The sequence below is a fragment of the Hypanus sabinus genome, unplaced genomic scaffold (assembly GCF_030144855.1).
Source record: "Hypanus sabinus isolate sHypSab1 unplaced genomic scaffold, sHypSab1.hap1 scaffold_61, whole genome shotgun sequence".
NCBI classification, from domain to species: domain Eukaryota; kingdom Metazoa; phylum Chordata; class Chondrichthyes; order Myliobatiformes; family Dasyatidae; genus Hypanus; species Hypanus sabinus.
The window spans coordinates 722,425-745,718 of record NW_026781466.1 but is presented as its reverse complement, the minus strand read 5'-3'; the positions used below and the strand labels follow the sequence as shown (position 1 = coordinate 745,718).

At 45.9% G+C, this 23,294-nt stretch overlaps 1 pseudogene; it reads left to right on the top strand.

Annotated features, from left to right (window-relative positions):
* LOC132389597 (zinc finger protein 208-like) overlaps positions 1 to 22,711 on the top strand; it is a 57,952-nt pseudogene extending 35,241 nt beyond the window's left edge.
* Positions 22,712 to 23,294: the final 583 nt, after the last annotated feature.

Here is a 23,294-nt window from a genome sequence, read left to right as displayed (position 1 = left end):
AACACAGCTCTTCAACGGGGTAAGGACGTACAGCCCTGCACATGTTGGAGGATGTTTTGGCATTCGAGCGCAAGTTGACGTTGCTTGCCAGAGATTTACAGAAAGGCACATTGTCTCACTTCCCCAATTTGAGAGAGTTCAAACAAGGTCACGACATGATAAATTCGGAGTATTTACATTCTGCAATCATCGCAATGCAAACATCGTTTGGGAAACGCTTCTGTGAGTTCAGAGAGGAAAAAAACACATTATCCTTCCCGGTCACTCCCCTAAGCATCGATCCATCCCTACTAAATACGACTGCATTGTCAGGTGTGAGTCAACCTGAACAAGTATGATAAATATTTTAATTGCCTATTATTTTACGTATATTCATATGTTTTCATTGTTCAGTGAAATAGTCCTTTTATTTTTCAGGTTGACAGCTGGCTGACGTTATTTTTGGTTTGCTGCTGGCGGCAAATTTAAGTTTGGCGTTTTTCATAAATACAAGGACTCAAATAGACGTTGAGTATTTTACTTAAAAGTCCACCCACAACGAGAGGACGTGACAGATCCGGATCTCACTGACTTGTCTGAACAGGTGAAAGTTGAAGCTACACGTACACGTAGAGCAGTGACCCGCAGATGCTGCAGATCTGCAGAAAAACGTGAACAGGAAACGGGATCAGGTGACGGGTGGAGGGACTCCCTCCTGAACCGGTGACTCTGCTCCTCGCCCCTCACATGCTGCCCGACCCATCCACCGCATTCCCCACATTATTCCATATTTACCCCAGATACATGATTATTTTTCCACACCATATCTTCCCCGATCCTTTTCCCTCCACGTCCAGGTCACAGAGTCACCGGCTCAATTCCCATCCAGGTCCAAAACATAATTCAGACGCAAAAAGGAAATGTTCACGTTTCATTTAAATCAGTTTTGTGTTTCTAAACACTAATTTCTATTCACATTCCTCCAGAGCCTTGCTGGGCAGGAACACTGAAACATCAAGTGAGAAACAGCAGGAGGCAATTCAGCCCCTCTAACCATCAGCAATATGGCGGCTGCTCACCCATCTCAGCCACGTGTTTCTGCCCGATCCTCATTTCCTCGATCCCTTCGGTCTCCACACATCTGCCGGCCTCTGTTTTACGTGCGGACGATCACTGAGTCTTCACCGCCTCTGTGGTGGGGATTTATAAACATTCACCACCCTCGGAATGGAGACATTTCCCCTCATTTCAGTCCCGCACAGTCCATCTCTGTTTCAGAGACTGTGATCCCTGGTTCAACCGGTAATGATGTTGTGCATTTCAGTGTGTTCACCTCTCAGTCCTCGATTCTCTAAAAGAAAGGGTTATCACATTTGATCTTTCTTCATATGATGAGCCCAGCACCCCAGGGATCAGTCTGGTGAATCTGCATTGCACTCTCTCTAACAAATACTCTCTAACCTCTTTGTTAATCCTCTATAGAATTAATTACCATCTTCTGCAGCCCCGTGTTGCCCCGATCACTCACCTCCCACCTGTCACTATTTCCACCTTCCACCTCCCCCCTCACCTGGATCCACCTCTCTCTCCCCATCTCTTGCCCCATCCCCACCCCTCACCTCTTTTCTCTGACTATTTCCCGTCCACTCTCAGTCCAGAGGGAGGGTCTCGGCCCGAAATGTTGACGGTCATTTCCCTCCACAGATGCTGCCCGACCCACTGAGTTCCTCCGGCAGTTTGTTCTTTGGCCTGTATAACCCGTGTCAGTATGGGGAGCGGGATTTTACACCATATTCCAGGTACAATCTCAACAAAGCACAAATAATTGTCACTTTGCCCGGACCATTGGCCCCGCTTGCAGGGCAACAGTCTGCCGGTGTTTGCCCCCCATGTGGTGAATCCCTCTGCTCGACACCACCGTGGGCTCAGATATTTCCACAGATGAGCCCCTCCTGTCCCCACCGGGACAAACATCCTGTCCGCCCCCTCTCACACCAACTTCATCCTTTCAATAAAATCCCTCCCTCCCCGGGGAACCGGCATCGAACCGACGGGCCGAGCGGTTTCCTCCTACCTCTCAGCGATACATCAGACTCCGGCCGCAGGAGACGCTTCACAAACGCCCCAACTTCCCTCGGAGGGAAATGGAAATAAATCAGAAAGCGGACATTTACTTTGAGGTTTTCTCCGCTCTGAGGAGGCGGTCGGCAGTTGAGCGGGAGACGAAATCAGCGGGGTAACGCCCACTCGGCTTGTCCGCCTCCGCTACTGGTTGTAACCAGTGATTGACATCGCTTCGCACCAATAGGAATAGCGCAGCTCCTGAATCCTCTGTTGACAGCGGTGGGGGAGGGGCTGGTCACGTGATTATTAGCCCAGCCGTTAAACCGATAAAGCTCGAGCACAGCAGCGCGTGGGTGACGTAAGACACCGCGCACGTGAGGGCAGATCCCGGTGCGGGGAGCCCATGTGTGACGTCAGGCGCGTGGGAACTGTGTCTGACGTCACCTGTGGGAGAGCGCTGGCATTTAAAAGCACCTTAATGGACTTCTCAGTGGGACAACATTAATCACGGGTTTCATCACTGAATCCAGTGTTGTGGGATGGAAAGTCCCCTGTTATGTGTCCGGCTGTGCCGTGTTGTTGGTGGAGTGGGCAGCGTGGTGTTTGTCTCGATTCGGGTCACAACACCAGAATTGCCAGCGGGGTCCACACACATATTAGTCAACAGAATACACTGTGTGTATTCTCAAGTGAGGAGTCTGTGTGGCGATGCAGCTTCCCTGGAGGTGGACGAAAGAGGACACACCAACAGGTGGAACCAGCTGCGGGAAGACATGATTTTTCAGGTCTGATGACGAGCTGAATGTACCATAACCTTCAGACTGAATCAGAAAACCATTCTGAGGGTATTTGAAATGTGCGAAGCAAGGAGATGTGATCCTATGTCTCCATCAGACCCTCAGTGAGATGGTTCCAGTTATAACGTGCAGGGATTAAAGCACAGTGTTTGGGGTCTGATTTAATCACTGATTCTGACACAGTGAGAGGGTTAGTTTTGCTGTAAGGAAGCAACATTAATGCAAGAAGACACAGGAACTTCATCAGTTGCCAGTTGTTTAGCAGAAGTGACCAATCTCTATGCTACTTTGACAGAAACAGATATTCCCAGAGGTGAGAAAGGGGTGCAGTCTGGTTTATTTGAGGTTGGAGAGGGGTGTGGAGTTTTGAAATCAATGCCTCGTGGTGCCACCATTGTTAATTTACCATGTCCGGAGCGGTGGATCACACAGCACGGGAACAGGCCTTGGCCGGCCATATCTGTCCTGACCATCCACTCACTGTCTACACTGGTCCCATTTATCAGCACTTGGTTCACAGCCGACTGTATCTCGGCAGTTTCAATGCTCATCCTCTTCGTAAATGTTGTGAAGGGTCCTGCCTCCACCACCACCTCGGGCAGTGAGTTCCAGATTTCAGCTACCCTGGTGACACCGGCTCCTCCGCTGTTGTGCGGGGTAGGGTTGTTTCCTTTGGGGTGGGGGCTCGATGTTATTGTTCCCTTTTGTCCAGAGGGGTGGGGTTTGTAGATTGATGATCGGGATGCCGTTCTTGTTTTTAAGCTGGGGTTGGGGTGGGAGTTTGATTTTTCTCTCTAAACGACTTTCATGCTCTTTCTTTGTTTTTTGGCTCTCTGGAGCAGGAAAAAAAAACTCAGCGTGTGTCGGGGTGATGACTTCTCTGTCGGCTGCCTCGTTATTATTTGGGATTCGGCCGATCAATGTAGTGCCGTCAGCAAATCTAATTAGCAGATTGGAACCCGCCACTGCAGCCCCACAGTGCTCTATGTACTGATTGCTAAGCTACGAAATTGCATGTGAATAGCCTCCCCTCCTCCAACTCCACTCTTTCTCGGTCACCAGCAGACTGGGACATCTCACATCTCGCTGCCTCCGCCAGGACATTAAATTGTAAAGAACTGTGGTCAGTGACTGCTCTCTGGGGAACTCCAAACGATACCTCCTTCCAGTCTGGAAACGACCCACTCATCCAGCCACACACTACCGGCAGTTTATCGATCTCCAACGAAAAAGCCTAATCACCTTCTCCCGATGTTCAATACCATTGCCGACTGAGTTTACCAGCGTCAAATACCAGGAGGGACATAATAATCAGAAAGTCTGCAGTCACAGCCGTGTAAATAAAATGTGATCTCAGTGGGTGTGTGGCGCATGCTCAGAATGCGAAGGAGACAGACAAACTGAGCCCAGTCACAGACTGATGAAGGGGAGGAGTGATCCATTTTGATACAGAGAGGGAAGCAGAGAGTTTGATATTGCGCCTGATGCCGGAACTGTGGCCAGTTTAAAGATGAAATCTTGTTCCTCTAAATTGTTTAGTGATGTGACAGTGTTTTAATCAGAAGGCATTATGGAGACTAAAATTATTTCAGTTGAAATGTTGTACGTCACCCACTGACTTGCTTTGTAAACGTTTAGCAGTGTAGGAAGTCAAAGGATTTGTGTATGGGAATCACAAACACAACAGCACGTTAGTTCCGCTGTATCTGTCAGTTCACCAGCGCTTGAATGTCGCCGATCCTTGAATGTGGAGGCGGAGATGCTGGAGAAGTCAGCGCCCCACTCGCGACAAGGAGAGCCCGAGCACGTGTCCATGTCCGTGATCTGATTGGATACATTGCCATGACGTCGCTAGCAGTGTGACGTCATTCACTGGCTCTCATTTTAGAAGGGATTCAGTCGGCCATCGCAGATACACCAGCAGCTTCTCTCTGGGAAGTGGTCGTTCACTTGCTCCGTGTGTGGGAAGAGACTCATTCAGATAACCCACCATGTGATGCTCCGGTGAGTTCACAATAAATAGAGGCCACATTTCTGTCCGGAGTGAGCAAAGTGTTTTACTCAATCATCCCAGCTGCTGCAACACCAACAACTTCACATCAGGGAGGAAGTTCAAATCAGCTCCGTGTTAAATGTTTAACCATCACGGTTACTGAAGGCAGCTGCAGGTCCATGAGGGACTATTACTGTCAGATTCTGCAGTTCTTGCGGCTGCTCATCGCACCCAGGACTGAACCCTGGTCACTGAGCATTGGAGGAGTCTGTTCTGCTGATGTTAGCCTTAAACTAGACTGGTGTTTACTATTGTGGAGCTGTGATATATAAATCACCTCTGTATCAAATTCCGTGTCTCACTGGAGAGGCCACTCGGCCCATCTTGACCCTGCCCATGTTTCTGTTCCATATCAGTATATGAAAATATATCCCTGCCGTTCCCCTCTTGCTCTCCCTGAGATGACAGGTTGCAACTGGTCACCTCTCTATGGGATAGGAAATTTGTTACGTACCCCGTAACTGGGTTTTTAAACAGAAGAGAAAGAAGAATCCGGTGGAGTCTGGTGGTACCAAACTAAAGGTGTTTATTAATAAAAATAAGCAAAACCATATCAATAATGCGAATATACATATAAAACAAGTTAGCAGTAATAAACCTAAAAGTGTAGGAATAATAACAAGCAATAATAAACAAGCTCTATCGATGTCTAGGGGTAAATGAATTGTCATGGAAAAGTACAAAATACAGTTCAGTTCATGAGTGCTGATGTCGTTATGGTTGTTGTATTGTAATCATGAGAGAGAGAGAGAGAGAGAGAGAGAGAGACTGCTCAGAGATGGTGTTATGGTTTCTCTGCAAGCTTGTTTCCACTTTTACAAGGACACTGTCAGCTTCTGTGTTCTTACAGAGAGAGAAGGGAGGAACTGTTTGATGGACAGCTGGGGCTCAGCACGGTGAGATAAGTAGGAGGTCCGCTGATAGACCTCCAGACACATGGTTTTGGACACTGAATGAGCTTTGTTGTGTCCACAGAAAAAGGTGGGTTTTGGAAGATCGATCCGGAGCATCGATCAGTGGCTCTCGCAGTGTGAAAAGGCTGTGACCGGTGGGGAGTTATTCGTGTGTCCATCCGTCGCCTGGGTTAATAACTCCACCACAGAAGAACGGTCCCGTTTGTAGTGTCACAGTCGGTGACTTCTAAAGGATTTCGGAGGACGACGTGACTATCGACGGCATCAGCTTACCTGAAGACTCAAACCTCTCCTCTCTCTCTCCATCACTACTCGACTCAATCCCACGAACTGAACCGAACTTCACTCATCACCGTAAGACGGTATCCATTTACCCCGAGGCGTGAAGGAGCTTGGCTTTCCTATTTCCACACACACACACACACACACACACACATATATATATATATATATATAAAATGATTGATAACCTGTTTGATATATCTGCATATATATTGCTGTAGTTACTAATAAATAGCATTAGTTTACTGCAATACCAGACGACACGGTGTTTTATATTTCTGCTGGTTCTTTGACCCGTCACGGGATACCTAACAGTATCTACTCCAAATATAAAAGATTAACTGAAATAAACAGAAGTTAACAGTGTTATGCGTATATATAGCTCCCAAACTATCAAGCTTGGGAAACAATGCTTAAAGTCTTCAGATGGTAAATTAGAAAAGTTCAGTGATCCACGGAGTAAGTGAGTGAGAGGAGAGATTTGTAAATCCACACGAAGATGTAGAGAGAAGGCAATTATGAAGAATTCCACACACATTCCACGCTGGGTAAACGAAATAACAGTCGCCGAAGATCTTATCCGTCGATTAGTTCCGAAATCCACTTAGAAATATCACCAGGTGACAGTCACAGGAAAATCGTCTTCAAGTGGTTACCACAGAACACCCCGATTCCAGTTAAGGGACAACAAAAGTGATACCACTGGATACTCCAGCAAATCCACACATATGGATGATACGAAGTGACAGTCACACATCCGTTGTGCACTGCGTGCCGATGATCAGATCAACCCAACCTTTTGGGCATGGAAGAGTTGCAGCCTATAGCAGGCACACGCTGAAGTTCCAACAGCTTGTCTCCCTCTCCCGCTCCCTCTCCCTCAGGCTACCGCAGCTTGTGTCTGACGTCACAGCCCTCCTCACTCAGGCACTTAAAGCGACACTCACAGTAAACGAACCTGCGGTCTCGCAACACAATGCACCTCTAAAGTCTGACAGCAGACTAGCGAGTGAATCTTCGATGGTGCAGAGTCAGATACAAAAGAGTTGCCAGCCTGAATCAGGGGCTCCAGAGAGAAATGGGGTCCAGAGGAGGAGGACGAATAAGACCAGCAGGATGTGGTTAAAAGTGAAAGATTAGAAGCATTTGGAAACTGGTTGATCGAAAAAAAGGGGGGGGGGGGTTAATTTCTGCAAAACACAGGTGGAAATCAACAGATCAGGCAGAAATTTTGGAGAGGAATAAATAGAAAACGTTTAGGCAGAGCCCCTTCCGCATGCCTGGCTTGTATACTCCGCTGCTTAGTTGCTCTCTGAATTGTTTTGTGTGTATGCGTCTCTGTATTTCCAGCAACTGCAGAAACTCCTGTGTTTTATATCTGCATTAGATACACGTTGATATTGAGTATATTGGTTATGGGAGCCACTTTCTGCGTTAAAACAGCTGCAGATTTTTTCTATACCCAAGATGAAAAAAAATGAGATATGGACATTGAACCGGTGCTTGCAGAAATCTTTAATGGCACCGTGATTACCCATAGGGCCATGCGTTAAGAATTTCGTCGGCGCGAAAGCGCCGATGAAATGCGCAGGCGTCAGGCTGAGGCCGTCCCGGAGTTTCACGCATGCGCGCACTACACAGAAGCCTTTGAAAATGTCGGTTGCAGGTAAGAGTGATTCTCCGTGTTTTTATCTTAAACACCGATTTCGGGATAATTCATCTGAATTTCGAACACCGTGACCAGCAACCCCGGGACAGTCCTGCCCTCTTCCCTCTCTATCAGCCCCACGATCCGTACACGGACCCCGGGGAGCTTCCGCTGCTGAGTGAATGGGAAACGATGGATCTCTCAGACAGAGCTGAGCTCCAGCTATCTAAATGCAAGGATTAGGAACTCGGAGAAAGGGAACAAAATCTTTTACATCAGCAATTGAGAAAATCGGCATCAGGACTCTTTTCCGTAGATGCTGCCTGGCCTGCTGAACTCCTCCAGTATTTTGTGTGTGTTGCTTCCTCTACCTCCTCTTGCTCTGGACTTTTCTACCGGTGAGAACATGTTTTGTCCCATTCTCTCTGGGTACATAATGATATGAAACACCTTTGCCCTGGGCAACAAGTAGCTTTCACATCACAAATGTGCCAGACTCCAGTGAGACAGACTACTGCCCTTCCCTTCATATTCATTGGGATTGCATTCACTGAGTTCACCACAGTCAGTCATTGGGGGAGGGTTCAGGGGGAATATTTATGTAGAGTACAGAAACTAGTGATGCCTGTTTGCATTTTGGTGATGCAAAAGTTGCTGGAGAATTTGCAAGTGGGAAGAAGTGGAGTGATATTTGGAAATCTGACTTTTTAAAGTGTAATTTAGCAAGGAAACCACATATGGACAATGTGCAAAAGCTTTGCTGAGAAAATCCTCCATTTCCTGTTCCAGGCCTGCTACATAGTTTGTGTGAGAGTGCAGATGAACTCGATCAAACCCAGAGGAGATCAAAGTTCCTATTGACAGTGATTTGCTAGATGTTAAAATGAATACCTCTCTATATAAAATTCACTGTGCACGTCTTGTCACTGGGTAAAAAATGCACAGTGCGAGATATATCTGCATGCTGGTTATTACAAATCAGAGGGGAGATTATTACAAATTAGAGGGGTATTGGAGGGAAGGAGGGGAGACCTCCAGTGTCCCTGATGCCCTCACCTACGAGATGTGCATCCAGCTGCAGCTTGTAACCCTGCACTTCAATGAGCTGCAACTTGAAATGGGTGAATTCCAGATCATCCAGCAGTTGGAGGGGGTGATAGATATGACATGAAGAGAGCTGAGTTACTCCCAAGGTGCAGGACACAGGAAACTGGGTGAGAATCAGGAAGGGAATGAGGTTAAATAGGCATCGCAGAGTACTCTAGTGGCCATCCCCCACAACAACAGGTGGACCACTTTAGAAGCTGTTGGGGGGAATTACCTGGCAGAGGAAAGTCAAAAGGCTTATAGGGGATTCGTTAGTTAGAGGAACAGAACAAGAGGGGATGAATATCCTAGTAGTACGGCTTGCTAGTGGCAGTGAGCAGGGGAGGGGGTGATGTGGTTAAAATAAGTTGTACGGGGAATGGGAGCCAGAATGACAGATCAGATAGTGGAGAGGGTGAATTGAATTGACTTTATTAAATACCTATTTCATAAACATGAGGAGTAGAAATATTTACCTTACATCATCTAAATGTGCAATGTGTAATTTATAGTAATTTATAATAGATAGTTTGCACATAGGACAGTCAATATAACATCGGAATGCAATTGTATCAGCATGAATTAATCAGTCTGATGGCCTGGTGGAAGATGATGTCCCGAAGACTGTTGCTGAACAACATCTGTCTCCACAAACTCTCCACTCTCTGTTCTGTTATTCAGGCTCCCATTCCCCGTGCAACTTTAGTTTACCCCCCCCCCTCCTTACTCCCACCTCCCACCATGCAGATCTATCACCCCTTTGGCTTTCCTCACCCAGATAAATAAAAAGGAGGTGCATACTTGAGGGGCCGAATGGTCTACTTCTGCACCTATTGTCTATTGTCTATACCAGGTACAGGCAGATAGGAACAAATGGGGTACTTATGAAATACAGGAAATTCAAGTGAATACTTATAAAATAAATAAAGGAAGGCATGAGGTTGCCTCAGCAGACAAGGTGAAGGAGAATCCTCAGGGATTCTGCAGATATGTTGAGAGCAAAAAGATTGCAAGGGAAAAAAATTAATTCTCTGGAAAATCAGAATGGTAATCCATATGAAAGTATGGCATAGATTGGGGAGATTTTTTTGCATCCGTATTTACTCAGGAGATGGACACAGAGTCTATAGAAGTGAGGCAAAGCCGCATCAACTTCATGGACCCTGTACAGATTACAGAGGTGGAGGGGTTTGAGGCAAATTAGTGTGGATCAATCCCCAGGGCCTGACAAGTTGTTCACTAGGACCCTACGGAAGACAAGTGCAGAAGTTATCGGGGCCTTAGCACAGATATTTAAATCATCCTCAGTGACAGGTGAGGTACTGGAGGATTGGAGGACCGACAATGTTGTTCTGCTGTTCAAGAAAGGCTGTAAAAATAAACTAGGAAATAATACGTGGGTGAGCTTGACATCAGAACTGGGAAAGTTATTGGAATGTGTGTGCAGGAACCAAGTATATACTGTAAGTATCTAGATAGGTGTGGACTGATTAAGGATAGACAGCATGGCTTTGTGCATGGTAGGTCATGTCTAACCAGTCTTATAGAGTCTCTCGAGGAAGTTATCAGGGAAGTGGATGAAGGCAAGGCAGTGGATGTTGTCTACATGGACGTTAGCAAGGCACTTGACAAAGTTTCATATGGGAGTTTGGTCAAGAAGGTTCAGTCACTCAGCATTCAAGATGAGATAGTAAATTGGATGAGACACTGTCTTTGGGAGAAGCCAGAGTGTGGTAGCAGATGGTTGCCTCTATAACTGGAGGCCTGTGACTAGTGGTTGCCACAGGGATCAGTGCTGGATCTGTTGTTGTTTTGTCATCTATATCAGTAATCTGGGTGATAGTGTGGTTAACTGGATCAGCAAATTTGTGGGTAGCACCAAGATTGGTGGTCTAGTGGACAGCGAGGAGGACTATCATGGCTTGCAGTGAGATCTGGATCAGCGGGAAAAATGGTTTGAGAAAAGGAAAATGGAATTTAATGCAGACCAGTGTGAGTTGTTACACTTTGGTATGACCCACCAAGGGAGGTCTTTCACAGTGACTGGTCGGGCACGGAGGAGTGTTGTAGAAGAAAGGGACCTGGGAATACAAGTCCTTAATTCACTGAAAGTGGTATCACAGGTAGATAGGGATGGAAAGAATGATTTCAGCCCATTGCCCTTCATGAATCAAAGTACTGATAACAATAGATGGATGTTATGTTGTCTTCTAGAAGACATTGGTGAGGCCTAATTTGAAGTATTGTGTGCAGTTTTGGTCACCTACCTACAGGAAAGATGTAAAAGAAGTTCAGAGATTTCAGAGAAATTTCACAAGGATGTTGCCATGCCTGGAGGACTTGGGTTATAAGGAAAGATTGAACTTTATTCCTTGGAATGCAGAAGATTGTGGGGAGATTTGATTGTGATAGAGAGGCACACATAGTGTTAATGCAAGCTGGCTTTCTCCACTGAAATTGGGTGGGACTACAACCAGAGGCCATGGGTTAAGGGTGAAAGGTGAAATGTTAAGGGGAGCATGAGGGGAACTTCTTCACACAGAGGGTCATCCAGATGTGGAATGAGCATCCAGGACAAGTGGTGCATGCGAGCTCGATTTCAACATTTAAGAGGTTTGTGTAGATACATGGATGGTAGGGGTGTGGGAGTGGGCTGTTTAAATAGTTCAGCACAAACTAGATGGCCCAAAGGGCCTGTTTCTGTGTTGAAATTTTTTATGATTGTGACAAGAACCTGAAATAATACAAAAATTCACTCTAACCCATTTTGACAGCTGTGTGAACCAACCAGTCATTTCAGCAGGAATTTTCTATATGGCGTTAAAACTGTGGCACTTTAAGTTAATAATACATAAAAGAAGATCCCAGCTGCACGTCAAGAAAAACTATTTGTGTGAGAGTGTTTCAGTTACTGTGGGGCCAGGAACCCATGCAGCTCAGTGGGAACAGGGAATAATACCAATGGGGAGAGTCAAACTGAGCCAAGGCACAGATTGGAGACAGCAGAAATGCCCCATTCTTATAGAGACAGGAAGAGCATCAGGGAATTGATGGTCATTCCAGATACCAGCACTCTGCCCAGTCAGGAGATGATTTCTCTGTCCAACTTGGGTAGAACCTCACTGTAACAGTGTGATACCAGATCAAACTTTGGCAACTCAAGGAATGTCTTCTGAAATGTTGTCCTACACCCATTGATGGATTTTGTAAATCTTTTTACAGGTTAAAAATGAGAAGGAATTCGTCTCCAGGAAGCTCAAACACGGCACAACAGTTTTGTTGTCTCTGTCTAGATATTTAATAAGTGGAGCAAGGGAATCAATCGACCATCCTTCCTACTCACACTGTGGGGAGGGATTCACTCGGTCATCTGACCAACTCGCAAGCCCGTCACTTTACACAGGAGAAAGGCCTTTCACCTGCACAGACAGTGGGAATGGATTCACTCGGTTATCACAATTGAAGGTACATCAGCAAGTTCACACTGGGCAAGGCCATTCACCTGTTCAGTGTGTGAGAAGGGGTTCAGTCGGTCTTCCCACCTGTGGCACACCAGTCCACACTGGGCAGAGGCTGGTCATCTGCTGAATTTCTGGGAAAGGATTCACTCAGTCATCTGACCCAATGGCTCACCAGCGAGTTCACACTGGGGAGAAGCCATTCACCTGCTCAGACTGTGGGAAAGGATTTACACAGTCATCTACCCTACTGGTACACCAGCGAGTTCACACTGGGGAGAAGCCATTCACCTGCTCAGACTGTGGGAAGAGATTCACTAATTTATCCAACCTACAGAGACATCAGCGAGTTCACACTGGGGAGAAGCCGTTCACCTGCTCAGAATGTGGGAAGAGATACGCTGACTCTTCCACCCTACTGAGTCATCAGCGAGTTCACAGTGGAGAGAGGCCGTTCACCTGCTCAGAATGTGGGAAGAGATTCACTAATTTATCCATCCTGCAGAGACACCAGCGAGTTCACACTGGGGAGAAGCCGTTCACCTGCTCAGAATGTGGGAAGAGATTCAATCAGTTATCCCACCTACAGAGTCATCAGCGAGTTCACAGTGGAGAGAGGCCGTTCACCTGCTCAGTCTGTGGGAAGAGATTCACTCATTTATCCAGCCTACAGAGACATCAGCAAGTTCACACTGGGGAGAGGCCATTCACCTGCTCAGTCTGTAGGAAGAGATTCACTCATCTATCCAGCCTACAGAGACATCAGCGAGTTCACAGTGGAGAGAGGCCGTTCACCTGCTCAGTCTGTGGGAAGAGATTCACTAATTTATCCAGCCTGCAGAAACATCAGCGAGTTCACAGTGGAGAGAGGCCGTTCACCTGTTCAGAATGTGGGAAGGGATTCACTCATTTATCCAACCTACAGAGACATCAGCGAGTTCACACTGGGGAGAGGCCGTTCACCTGCTCAGTCTGTGGGAAGGGATTCACTCAGTTAGCTAACCTACAGAATCACCTGCGAGTTCACACTGGGGAGAAGCCGTTCACCTGCTCAGACTGTGGGAAGGAATTCACTCATTTATCCAACCTACAGAGACATCAGCGAGTTCACACTGGGGAGAGGCCGTTCACCTGCTCAGAATGTGGGAAGAGATACGCTGACTCTTCCACCCTACTGAGTCATCAGCGAGTTCACACTGGGGAGAGGCCGTTCACCTGCTCAGTCTGTAGGAAGAGATTCACTCATTTATCTAGCCTACAGAGACATCAGCGAGTTCACAGTGGAGAGAGGCCGTTCACCTGCTCAGAATGTGGGAAGGGATTCACTCTGTCATTCACCCTGCAGAGACATCAGCGCGTTCACACTGGGGAGAGGCCGTTCACCTGCTCAGTCTGTGGGAAGGGATTCACTCGGTTAGCTACCCTACAGAATCACCTGCGAGTTCACACTGGGGAGAAGCTGTTCACCTGCTCAGACTGTGGGAAGGAATTCACTCATTTATCCAACCTACAGAGACATCAGCGAGTTCACACCGGGGAGAGGCCGTTCACCTGCTCAGAATGTGGGAGGAGATTCACTGACTCTTCCACCCTGCAGAGTCATCAGCGAGTTCACTGTGGAGAGAGGCCGTTCACCTGCTCAGAATGTGGGAAAGGTTTCACTCGGTCATCTACCCTACTGGTACATCAGCGAGTTCACACTGGGGAGAGGCCGTTCTCCTGCTCAGTCTGTGGGAAGAGATTCACTAATTTATCCAGCCGACAGAGACATCAGCGAGTTCACACTGGGGAGAGGCCGTTCACCTGCTGAGAATGTGGGAAAGGATTCACACAGTCATCCCACCTACTGGCACACCTGTCAGTTGACAATGAGGAGTGGCCATTGTTATGAATCCCTAGGTTTTGTTTGCTGTGGACTTTCATTTTAAGAGAGAGAGAGGGAGAGATTAAAAAGACAAATCAGTCTGACTTGCAGCTTGTTTACATCGCTCGCAGCTTGTTTAGTTTTAACCGAGGACACAGACACTCAGAGTCAGACAGAGACAAAGGAGGAAAAATGGAAGCATCGAAACCAGGGAACTAGTAGTCAAGGGCCACTGTTTGTAACTTTACTTTGCCCACAACGGTGGACAAATTATCGATTCACCGTACATCGAATGTGTGGTTGTCACCTCATTTGATCCATAGGAGTGGATCTGATTTGGGATATCCTGTGGAGTCCATTTATGTGTTAACCCTTGCCTGGCTGTGGTGTGGTAGTTCACTTGAAGATGATACCCCTTATTGCAAGTCACTTCGGGTGATAATTAGTATGTGGATTTGGAAGGATGACAGATAAAATCTATGGAGACTGTTGGTCTCGTTTTACCACCATGAAACCTGTGGAATATGACATAATCGCCTTCTCTCAACATTTATCCTGGATTACAAATATCTCTCTCTCATCACCTATTCTGTAGTTGAACTGAACTTTCATACTTTACCATCTCAAGACTCCAAGCCTTGATCCCCCGAGCTCAATAGTTTGGGAGTTTTATTTCTACAGATTTATACACATAACACTCATGAGGAAATCTGCAGATGCTGGAAATTCTAACAACACACACAAAATGCTGGTGGAACCCAGCAGGCCAGGCAGTATCTATAAGGAGAAGAAATGTTGACGTTTCAGGCTAAGAGCCTTCGTCAGGACTAACTGAAAGGAAAGATACAAAGAGATTTGAAAGTAGTCGGGGGGAGGGTGAAATGCAAAATGATAGGAGAAGACTGGAGGTGATGGGATGAAGCTAAGAGCTGGAAAGGTGATGGGCGAACGTGATACAGAGCTGGAGATGGGAAAGGATCATCGGACAGGAGGCCTCGGGAGAAAGAAAGGTGGGGGGGGGGGAAGCACCAGAGAGACATGGAAAACATGCAAACAATTATATATGTCAGTGATGGGGTAAGAAGTGGAAGAGGGGCATTAACGGAAGTTAGAGAAGTCAATGTTCATCCCATCAGGTTGGAGGCTACCCAGCCGGTATATAAGGTGTTATTCCTCCAACCTGAGTTTGGATTAATTTTGACAGTAGAGGAGGCCATGGATAGACATATCAGAATGGGAATGGGACGTGGAATTGAAATGTGTGGCCACTGGGAGTAGTCTGTTTCTGCTGGTTCGTTTCTAAAGTGTTATGGTTTATAACAAAATGGGGCCTGCGTCTGGGATATGAACAAATTTAAGGATTGATTTAATATCGATTTCATTGGATAAATCCCTTTTGATTTATTTCTGTGTGGAAAATCAGCAGCAATGGATGTTGATAGATATCTGGAAGTGTGAACCTCTCAAGCATTAGAGGACACCAGAAGGATTGAGTTATTGAGTATTGCTAGAACGTTAATACTTGCTAAGGTGAAATTGACAATCAGGAGGGCACAGATGCAGAGGATAACAGCTGAGTATGTATCTGAGGGTGTGTTTAAAGTGGAGGAGTTGGAGGAGTTTCCTGAAAGTAAACCTAGTGAGCTTGAGCTCCAGTACAAGTTAGAAAAATTGAAGATGGAGGCTCCGGAAAGGCAGAGGCAATTTCAGGCCGGAGAGGAAGAAAAGCAGAAAGAAGATTCTCTTACAAAGTCTAATTAAGGGAAAGGCTTAGCAAGCCTATTCTGCTTTGACAGTTGCTGAAGCAGCTTATTATTTATTTATTTATGCTGCCCCAATCATCGCTACTGGGCTATAAATGTGCAGGAGCTGTGTGTGGTTCAGTGCTTTGCTCAAGGACACACAAGCTGCCTCGGCTGAGGCTCAAACTCATGACTTTCAGATCGCTAGTTCAACACCTTAACCACATGGTCACGCACCACACATTATGACCTAGTGAAACAGGCTGTGCTCAAAGCTTACGAGTTGGTCCCAGAAGCAGACAGGCAAAAGTTTAGAAATTTGAAGAAATCTGTGAACCAGACATGTGGAATTTGCTTATGAGAAATTTGTGTGCATTGACCGCTGGTGCACATCTGAACATGTAAATGATGATTTTAACAGATTGAGAGAGTTGGTTTTAATTGAAGAATTCAGAAGGTGCGTCCCTGATGACATAAAGACGTATTTAGATGGAAATGATGCTGCCACTATGCAGGAATCTGCTGGATTAGCAGATCGGTTTGCTTTAACTCATAAAATTATGTTTACCCTGAATAAGAGTTTCCAAAAGGCAGTTGTCAAGTTGTGGGTAAACCTAATGAGCTCACCCCAGTGGCCTATACCTGCATTCGGTGAACCCTTTTCCAAAGTTGTAGTGGATTGTGTTGGCCCATTGCCAAAGACTAAAGCTGGCCATCAGTATCTGCTAACTATTATGTGTACTGCATCCAGATTCCCAGAGGCAATGCCTCTCGGAAATATTAAAGCTAAAACTGTGGTGAAGGCTCTTACCAAGATTTTCAGTTTATTCGATTTGCCTAAAGAAATCCAGTCTGATCAAGGATGTAATTTTACATCTGGACTATTCCAGCAGGTAGTTTCTGAACTGGGAGCAAAACAAATTGCATCATCTGCGTACCATACAGAATCACAAGGGGCTTTAGATAGATTTCATTCTACCCTCAAAACAATGATTAAAACATATTGTGTTGAAAATGGAAAAGACTGGGATGAACGAATACTTTTGCTTTTGTCCAGATGAAGGAATACATTTGATTTTGTCCACAGAAAGAGAGTCAGTACAGGAATCACTGGGCTTTACTCCATTTGAACTTGTATTTGGTCGCAGAGTGACCTTTGACCTTGTTAAAAGAAACGATGGATTGATGTTAACTCTTTAGACTATGTTTTGCAGCTCAAAAATAAAGTACACCAAGCCTGTAGTCTAGCAAGACAAAACTTAAAGATTTCTCAAAACAAAATGAAGTGTTGGTTTGATATCAGGGCTCGCGAAAGAAAATACCAGGTGTGAGATAAGGTGCTTGCCTTATGTTGACGAATCCACTTCAGGTGAAATTCAATAGACCGTATGAAATAGTCTCTCAAATTAATAATGTGTATTATGTTATTACAACACATGACCAATGTAAACTAACACAGGTGGTACACATAAATATGATAAAGCCTTGTTTGACAAGCAGGTACCATCTGTGTGTGTCGTTGTCAAAACAAATGAAACTGGCAACCCTGAGAATGAAACAATTGACTCGTCTGAGACTTTTCACAAGCCAAACATGGTCCCAGTTAGGCTAACGAATCGGTTGTTCCAGAAAACATTGATAACAAGTTGTCTCATCTGCAGGTAAAGCAACAACAACAGCTGAAGGAATTCATTTTGAACTTTAAAGATTGATTTCCCTATGTTCCCAAGCAAACCACGGTCACAGTACACGATGTAGATGTTGGTCAAGCCAAACCGATTAAACAACACCCACTTCGCATGAACGTAGAAAAGTGTAAATTGGCTGACCAGGGAATTGAGAATATGCTGGAGAATGGTATTATTAGGCCTTCAAAATGAGATTGGAGTCACTCTGCATTATTATGCCCAAACATGATGGTAGTGTTAGATTTCGCACTGATTGTAGAAAGGTAAATGCAGTAACAAAAACTGATGCTTATCCTATCCCTAGGGTGGATGATTGCATCGATCAGGTTGGAATAGATAATATCTTACAAAGATTGATCTGTTGAAAGCGTATTGGTGTGTTCCATTGACGGACAGAGATAGAGACATTTCTGTGTTTGTGACACCATCTGGGTTGTATGAATACAATGTTTTGCCTTTTGGAAGGAAAAATGCTCCAGGAACATCCCAGAGAATGATTGATTTTGTAATTCGAGGGTTAGAACACACAGATACCTATATTGATGACTTAGTTACAGGGAGTGGCACTTGGGAAGAGCATATATCTGCAGTAGAAAAGCTGTTTGACAGGCTTTCCCAGGACAACCTTACAGTTAACTTGGCTAAGAGTGAATTTGGCCATGCCAGTGTGACCTGTCTTGGCTATGTTGTAGGTCAAAGCAAGTTGGCTCCTGTTCTGGTAAAAGTCCCGGCAATTTCTCAAGTTCCTATTCTGACTGCTAAGAAGGCCCTTTCTGGGAATGGATGGATATTATCGTAAGAACTTTGCTGCTATCGTTCTTCCTCTGACCAATCTCCTGAAGAAGCGTGAAAAGTTTATTTGGACTGACCCTTGTCAGAAGGCATTTGATTGATTGTTATCAGTATTTGAGATTAGGCCAATCAATGTAATGCTGTCAGCAAAATTTAATTAGCAGATTGGAGCTGTGGGTGGCAACACAAGTCATGGGTGCACAGAGAGTAAAGGAGGGGGCCGAAGTGACAACCCTGTGGGGTATGTGTGCTGATGGTCAGAGAGACAGAGGAGATGGAGCCCACTCTTACTTCCTGCTGGCGATCTGACAGGAAGTCCAGGATCCAGCTACACAAGGCAGGGTGAAGGCCGAGGTCTCTGAGCTTCTTGTCGATACTTCATGCCTTTGTATGGCTACTGCTCTGCCCATGACTGCAAGGAACTGGAGAGAACTTTGGAGAGCAGAAAATATCAGAGAAACAAGCCTCCACTCCATGGCCTCTTCCTACACTTCCCCTCCCTCGGAAAAGCAGGCCATGTACTCAAAGATCCTCACAACCTGGACATTCTAGCTGCAAACCTGCTCCCCCATCGGGGAAGAGATACAAAAGCCTTAAAGTGCGTAACACCAGGCTGAAGGATGGCTTCCTGTCTGCAGCTATAAGCCAAATGAATGATAAAATGGACTCGACCTCACAATGTAACTCGACGTGACCCTGCACCATATGTCTATTTGCACTGCACATTCTCTGCAGCCATAATGCTTTGTTACAGTGATTATTTTGTTGTATATCAGCTCAATGTACTGTTGGAATGTATCGATCTGTGTGGATGGTACATCAGGCAAGATTTTCACTGTAGCTCAGTACATGATGATAATAAACAAATTTCCCATTTTAATTGTGTGGAAATATTAGACAGACTGAGCTTCTGCTCCAGAACCTCAGAAGGAAACTGAACTGTTGTCATTTCTGTGGAAAGCAAATATATGGAAAATACCTCAATCTCACATTACGATCTGCAGTAACTGGGAACAAGTGACCAGTGGTGGGTCTCCCATATCAATATCAGAATCAGGTTTAATAGCACCGGCATATGACATGAAATTTGTTGTCGCTGTGGTAGTAGTAGAAACTAATTCATAACAATAGCTTTTAACAATAGTGATTTAAAATAAGAATATACATATATATTACAAAAATAGAAAAAAAATGTAATAAGCTATTTTAATTGTGTGGAGCAATTTGACTGACTGGGTGTTGCTTCAGAAATTCTGAAGTGAAGCTGAACTAAACTTTACACATTTATGAGAAGCTCAGATAAATACAAATGGCTAAATTCTCACATAAACGGGTCAGACACCCAGAAACATCGGCGGCACTTCAGCGCCTCAAAACAGTGGAATGAAACAACAGAAAATATTGCAGAGAAAAAAAAACATTGTCCACAAACAACGAGAGGACGTGACAGATCCGGATCTCACTGCCTTGTCTGAACGGGGAAAGATGAAGCTACACGTGCACGTAGAGCAGTGACCCGCAGATGCTGCAGATCTGCAGAAAAACGTGAACGGGAAACGGGATCAGGTGACGGGTGGAGGGTCTCCCTCCTGAACCGGTGAATCCGCTCCTCACCCCTCACACGCTGCCAAACCCATCCACCGCATTCCCCACATTATTCCATATTTACCCCAGATACATGATTATTTTTCCACACCATATCTTCCCCGATCCCTTTCCCTCCACCTCCAGGTCACAGAGTCACCGGCTCGATTCCCATCCAGGTCCAAAACATAATTCAGACCCAAACAGGAAATGTTCACGTTTCATTTAAATCAGATCTGTGTTTATAAACACTAATTTCTAATCACATTCCTCCGGAGCCTTGCTGGACAGGAAGACTGAAACATCAAGTGAGAAACAGCAGGAGGCCATTCAGCCCCTCTAACCATCAGCAAGATGGCGGCTGCTGTCCCATCTCAGCCACATGTTTCTGCCCGATCCTCATTTCCTCGATTCCTTCGGTCTCCACATATCTGACGGGCCGAGCGGTCTCCTCCTACCTCTCAGCGATACATCAGACTCCGGCCGCAGGAGACGCTTCACAAACGCCCCAACTTCCTTCGGAGGGAAATGGAAATAAATCAGAAAGCGGACATTTACTTTGAGGTTTTCTCCGCTCTGAGGAGGTGGTCGGCGCTTGAGCTGGAGACGAACTCGGCGGGGTAACGCCCACTCGGCTTGTCCACCTCCGCGACTGGTTGTAAGCAGTGATTGACATCGCTTCGCATCAATGGGAATAGCGCAGCGCCTGAATTCCCCCGTTGACAGCGGTGGGGGAGTGGCTGGTCACGTGATTATTAGCCCAGCCGTTCAACCGATAAAGCTCGAGCACAGCAGCGCGTGGGTGACGTGAGGGCAAATCCCGGTGTGGGGAGTCCATGTGTGACGTCAGACGAGTGGGGGGGGAGCTTTGTGACGTCACATGTGGGGGAGCGCTCGTATTTAAACGCTCCAAAATGGGCGTTTCATATTGTTTCGGTGGGACAACAACATTAATCACGGGTTTCATCACTGAAACCTGTGTTGTGGGATGTAAAGTCCCCTGTTATATGTCCGGCTGTGCCGTGTTGTTGGTGGAGTGGGCAGCGTGGTGTTTGTCTCGATTCGCGTCACAACACCAGAATTGCCAGTGTATTACACACAGTGTATTAATCAACAGAAAACCTCTCGTTCCTGCAGTCTTTGTCTCCTGGTAAACTCAACACCCTGACAGTGTGGACCATAGATACCCCTTCCTCTCAGAGTCAGGGGATCATTCAGACAGCTGATCGCTGAGAGGAATTATATTTATTGGTCATTAAAGTTGGCCCAGATTCGTTTGGACGGATTTGATGTGGAGTTCGTAGTGTCACAGTGAAAAGGCCGGACGGCTGAACTCTCTCCGTTGTCCAAACATCCTTCCAGGTGAGGCGACACTTCACCTGTGAATCTTCCGGGGTCGCCCGTTGTGTCCGCTGCTCCCGATGCGGCCGCCTCGACACTGGTGACACCGGCTCCACCGCAGTTGTGCGGGGTAGGGGTGTTTTTTTTATCGGGGGTCGATGTTATTGTTCCCTATTGTCCGGAGGGGTGGTTTTTGAGGTTTGATGATTGGGATCCTGCTCTTCTTGATCCGGGGGGAGGGGTAGAAGTTTGATTTTTCTCTGTGCACGACTTTCATGCTCTCTCTTTGTTTCGTGGTTCTATGGAGAAACAAAAACTCAGTGTTATTTATGGATACCTGCTTTAATAATAAACTAACCTTTGAACTATCCGCTCCGAGCGGGAGTTCCCGGTGTCCAAACATTTTCATTCCGATTTCCATTCCCGTTGCTACCCGGCCTGCTGTGTTCGGCCAGCATTTTGTTTGTGTTGCTTTGGATTTCCAGGATCTGCAGACTTTGTCGTGATTGTGATTTACCTCTCCGTTGTCCGTCCCGCCTCCTGCCACTTGTGGCGCTGTATGGATCTCCAGCCACTGGTGGCGCTGTGCGGGTCTCCGGCCGTCGGCGACGATGTGCAGACCTCCGGCCACCGGAGGCGCTGTGGAGGAACGCCGCTGAGCGCATGCCCGGTGCCGAGTGCCGCTATTTGGCGGTTCCTCGATTCGATCAGGGGTGAGTAGGGAATGATCCCGGTGTTGTGTAACTCGGGGGCCGGTTGCATTGGGAAAGGGCCGGGCCCGAGCTCTGCTGGACGGCTGGAGCAGGGGTGCAGTGGCAATTTTTTAGCTGCCAGGGGTGTGGTTTGGGGTTCGGGGGTGGGGGGGGGGGTGTGTCGGTTGGTTTGATTGATAAGTTCGTGGCCTAAGTTAGAAGGCCTGAAGTTATACAGCTCCCGGTACCTGCACGTGTAGTTCAACTCTTTGAGTGATTATGCAGAAAGTTCGAAGTTGTCAGAAACACACTGAGTCTCAGCAATTTGCAGAACGGTAAACTTTATTTTTCGAGTCTGCAGAGTCGGACCCAACCAGCTCCTGCTAGATTGAGTGCCGAATTACACTTTGCACAGTTTTTTATACCCTACATTCTTCTTTAATCTCATTACAAAATTACAAATGTGATTACCCCTTTGGCCCACTTATCAGCCTCAGCGCATTAACACCGTTATTGTTCAACCGTTAAGCATGTCTTCCCGTTACCCGTATCGCTTCTTTAATCAGCAAGCTATTGTTTCATCCTGATTTTGCAAATTGGTTTATACGTTGCCCTGCAAGTTGCTTTGCACGTTCTTTCTGTGTCAGCACATTCTAAATGGACTCCTTAAGAATCATTTCTCTCAGAAGTTAATAACTTTTGTGGTATTTCTGTTTCAGATAATTGAAAATTGCTAAGTTTAGTAAAATTGAATCCTTCCACCTTAGGCCACAAACTTATTAATCACCCCTAGTTTGTGACACCCATTTTGTGTACCTGCTCATTTCACGTACTGGGCAATTTCCTTGCCCCATTCGTGTAATGAGCAGGTACACAAATTGGGTGTGACATATATAGGGCTTCGTGTAATTTCAAGCAATAAACCAGATGAAAGGAATATATGCACTTCAGAGCTCCATAGAAATATAGTGATAGCTAAGACATTAACAAGATTACAGCCTCTCACTACATTTCAGTGTATAACTGGTACAATTAAACATATAATACTTAATTTAATAACATGACTAAGCATTACACTGTTGCACTTAACTGATTATCATAGAATATAATTATCAAGCAAGTAAAATAACTTTGTTTGCTTAGAAGTCAAACGGTTGTAAGTGAGAAAAATGTACTTTAGGATTAGCGAGTAATCCTCGGACCACCACAGATGTAGCCTTACTAATACAACTGAGTCAGAGCAGACGGCCGCAGCACATAGCAGTGTTCCTCAGAGGTATAAAAATAACAAAAATAAAGCAATTCATTTT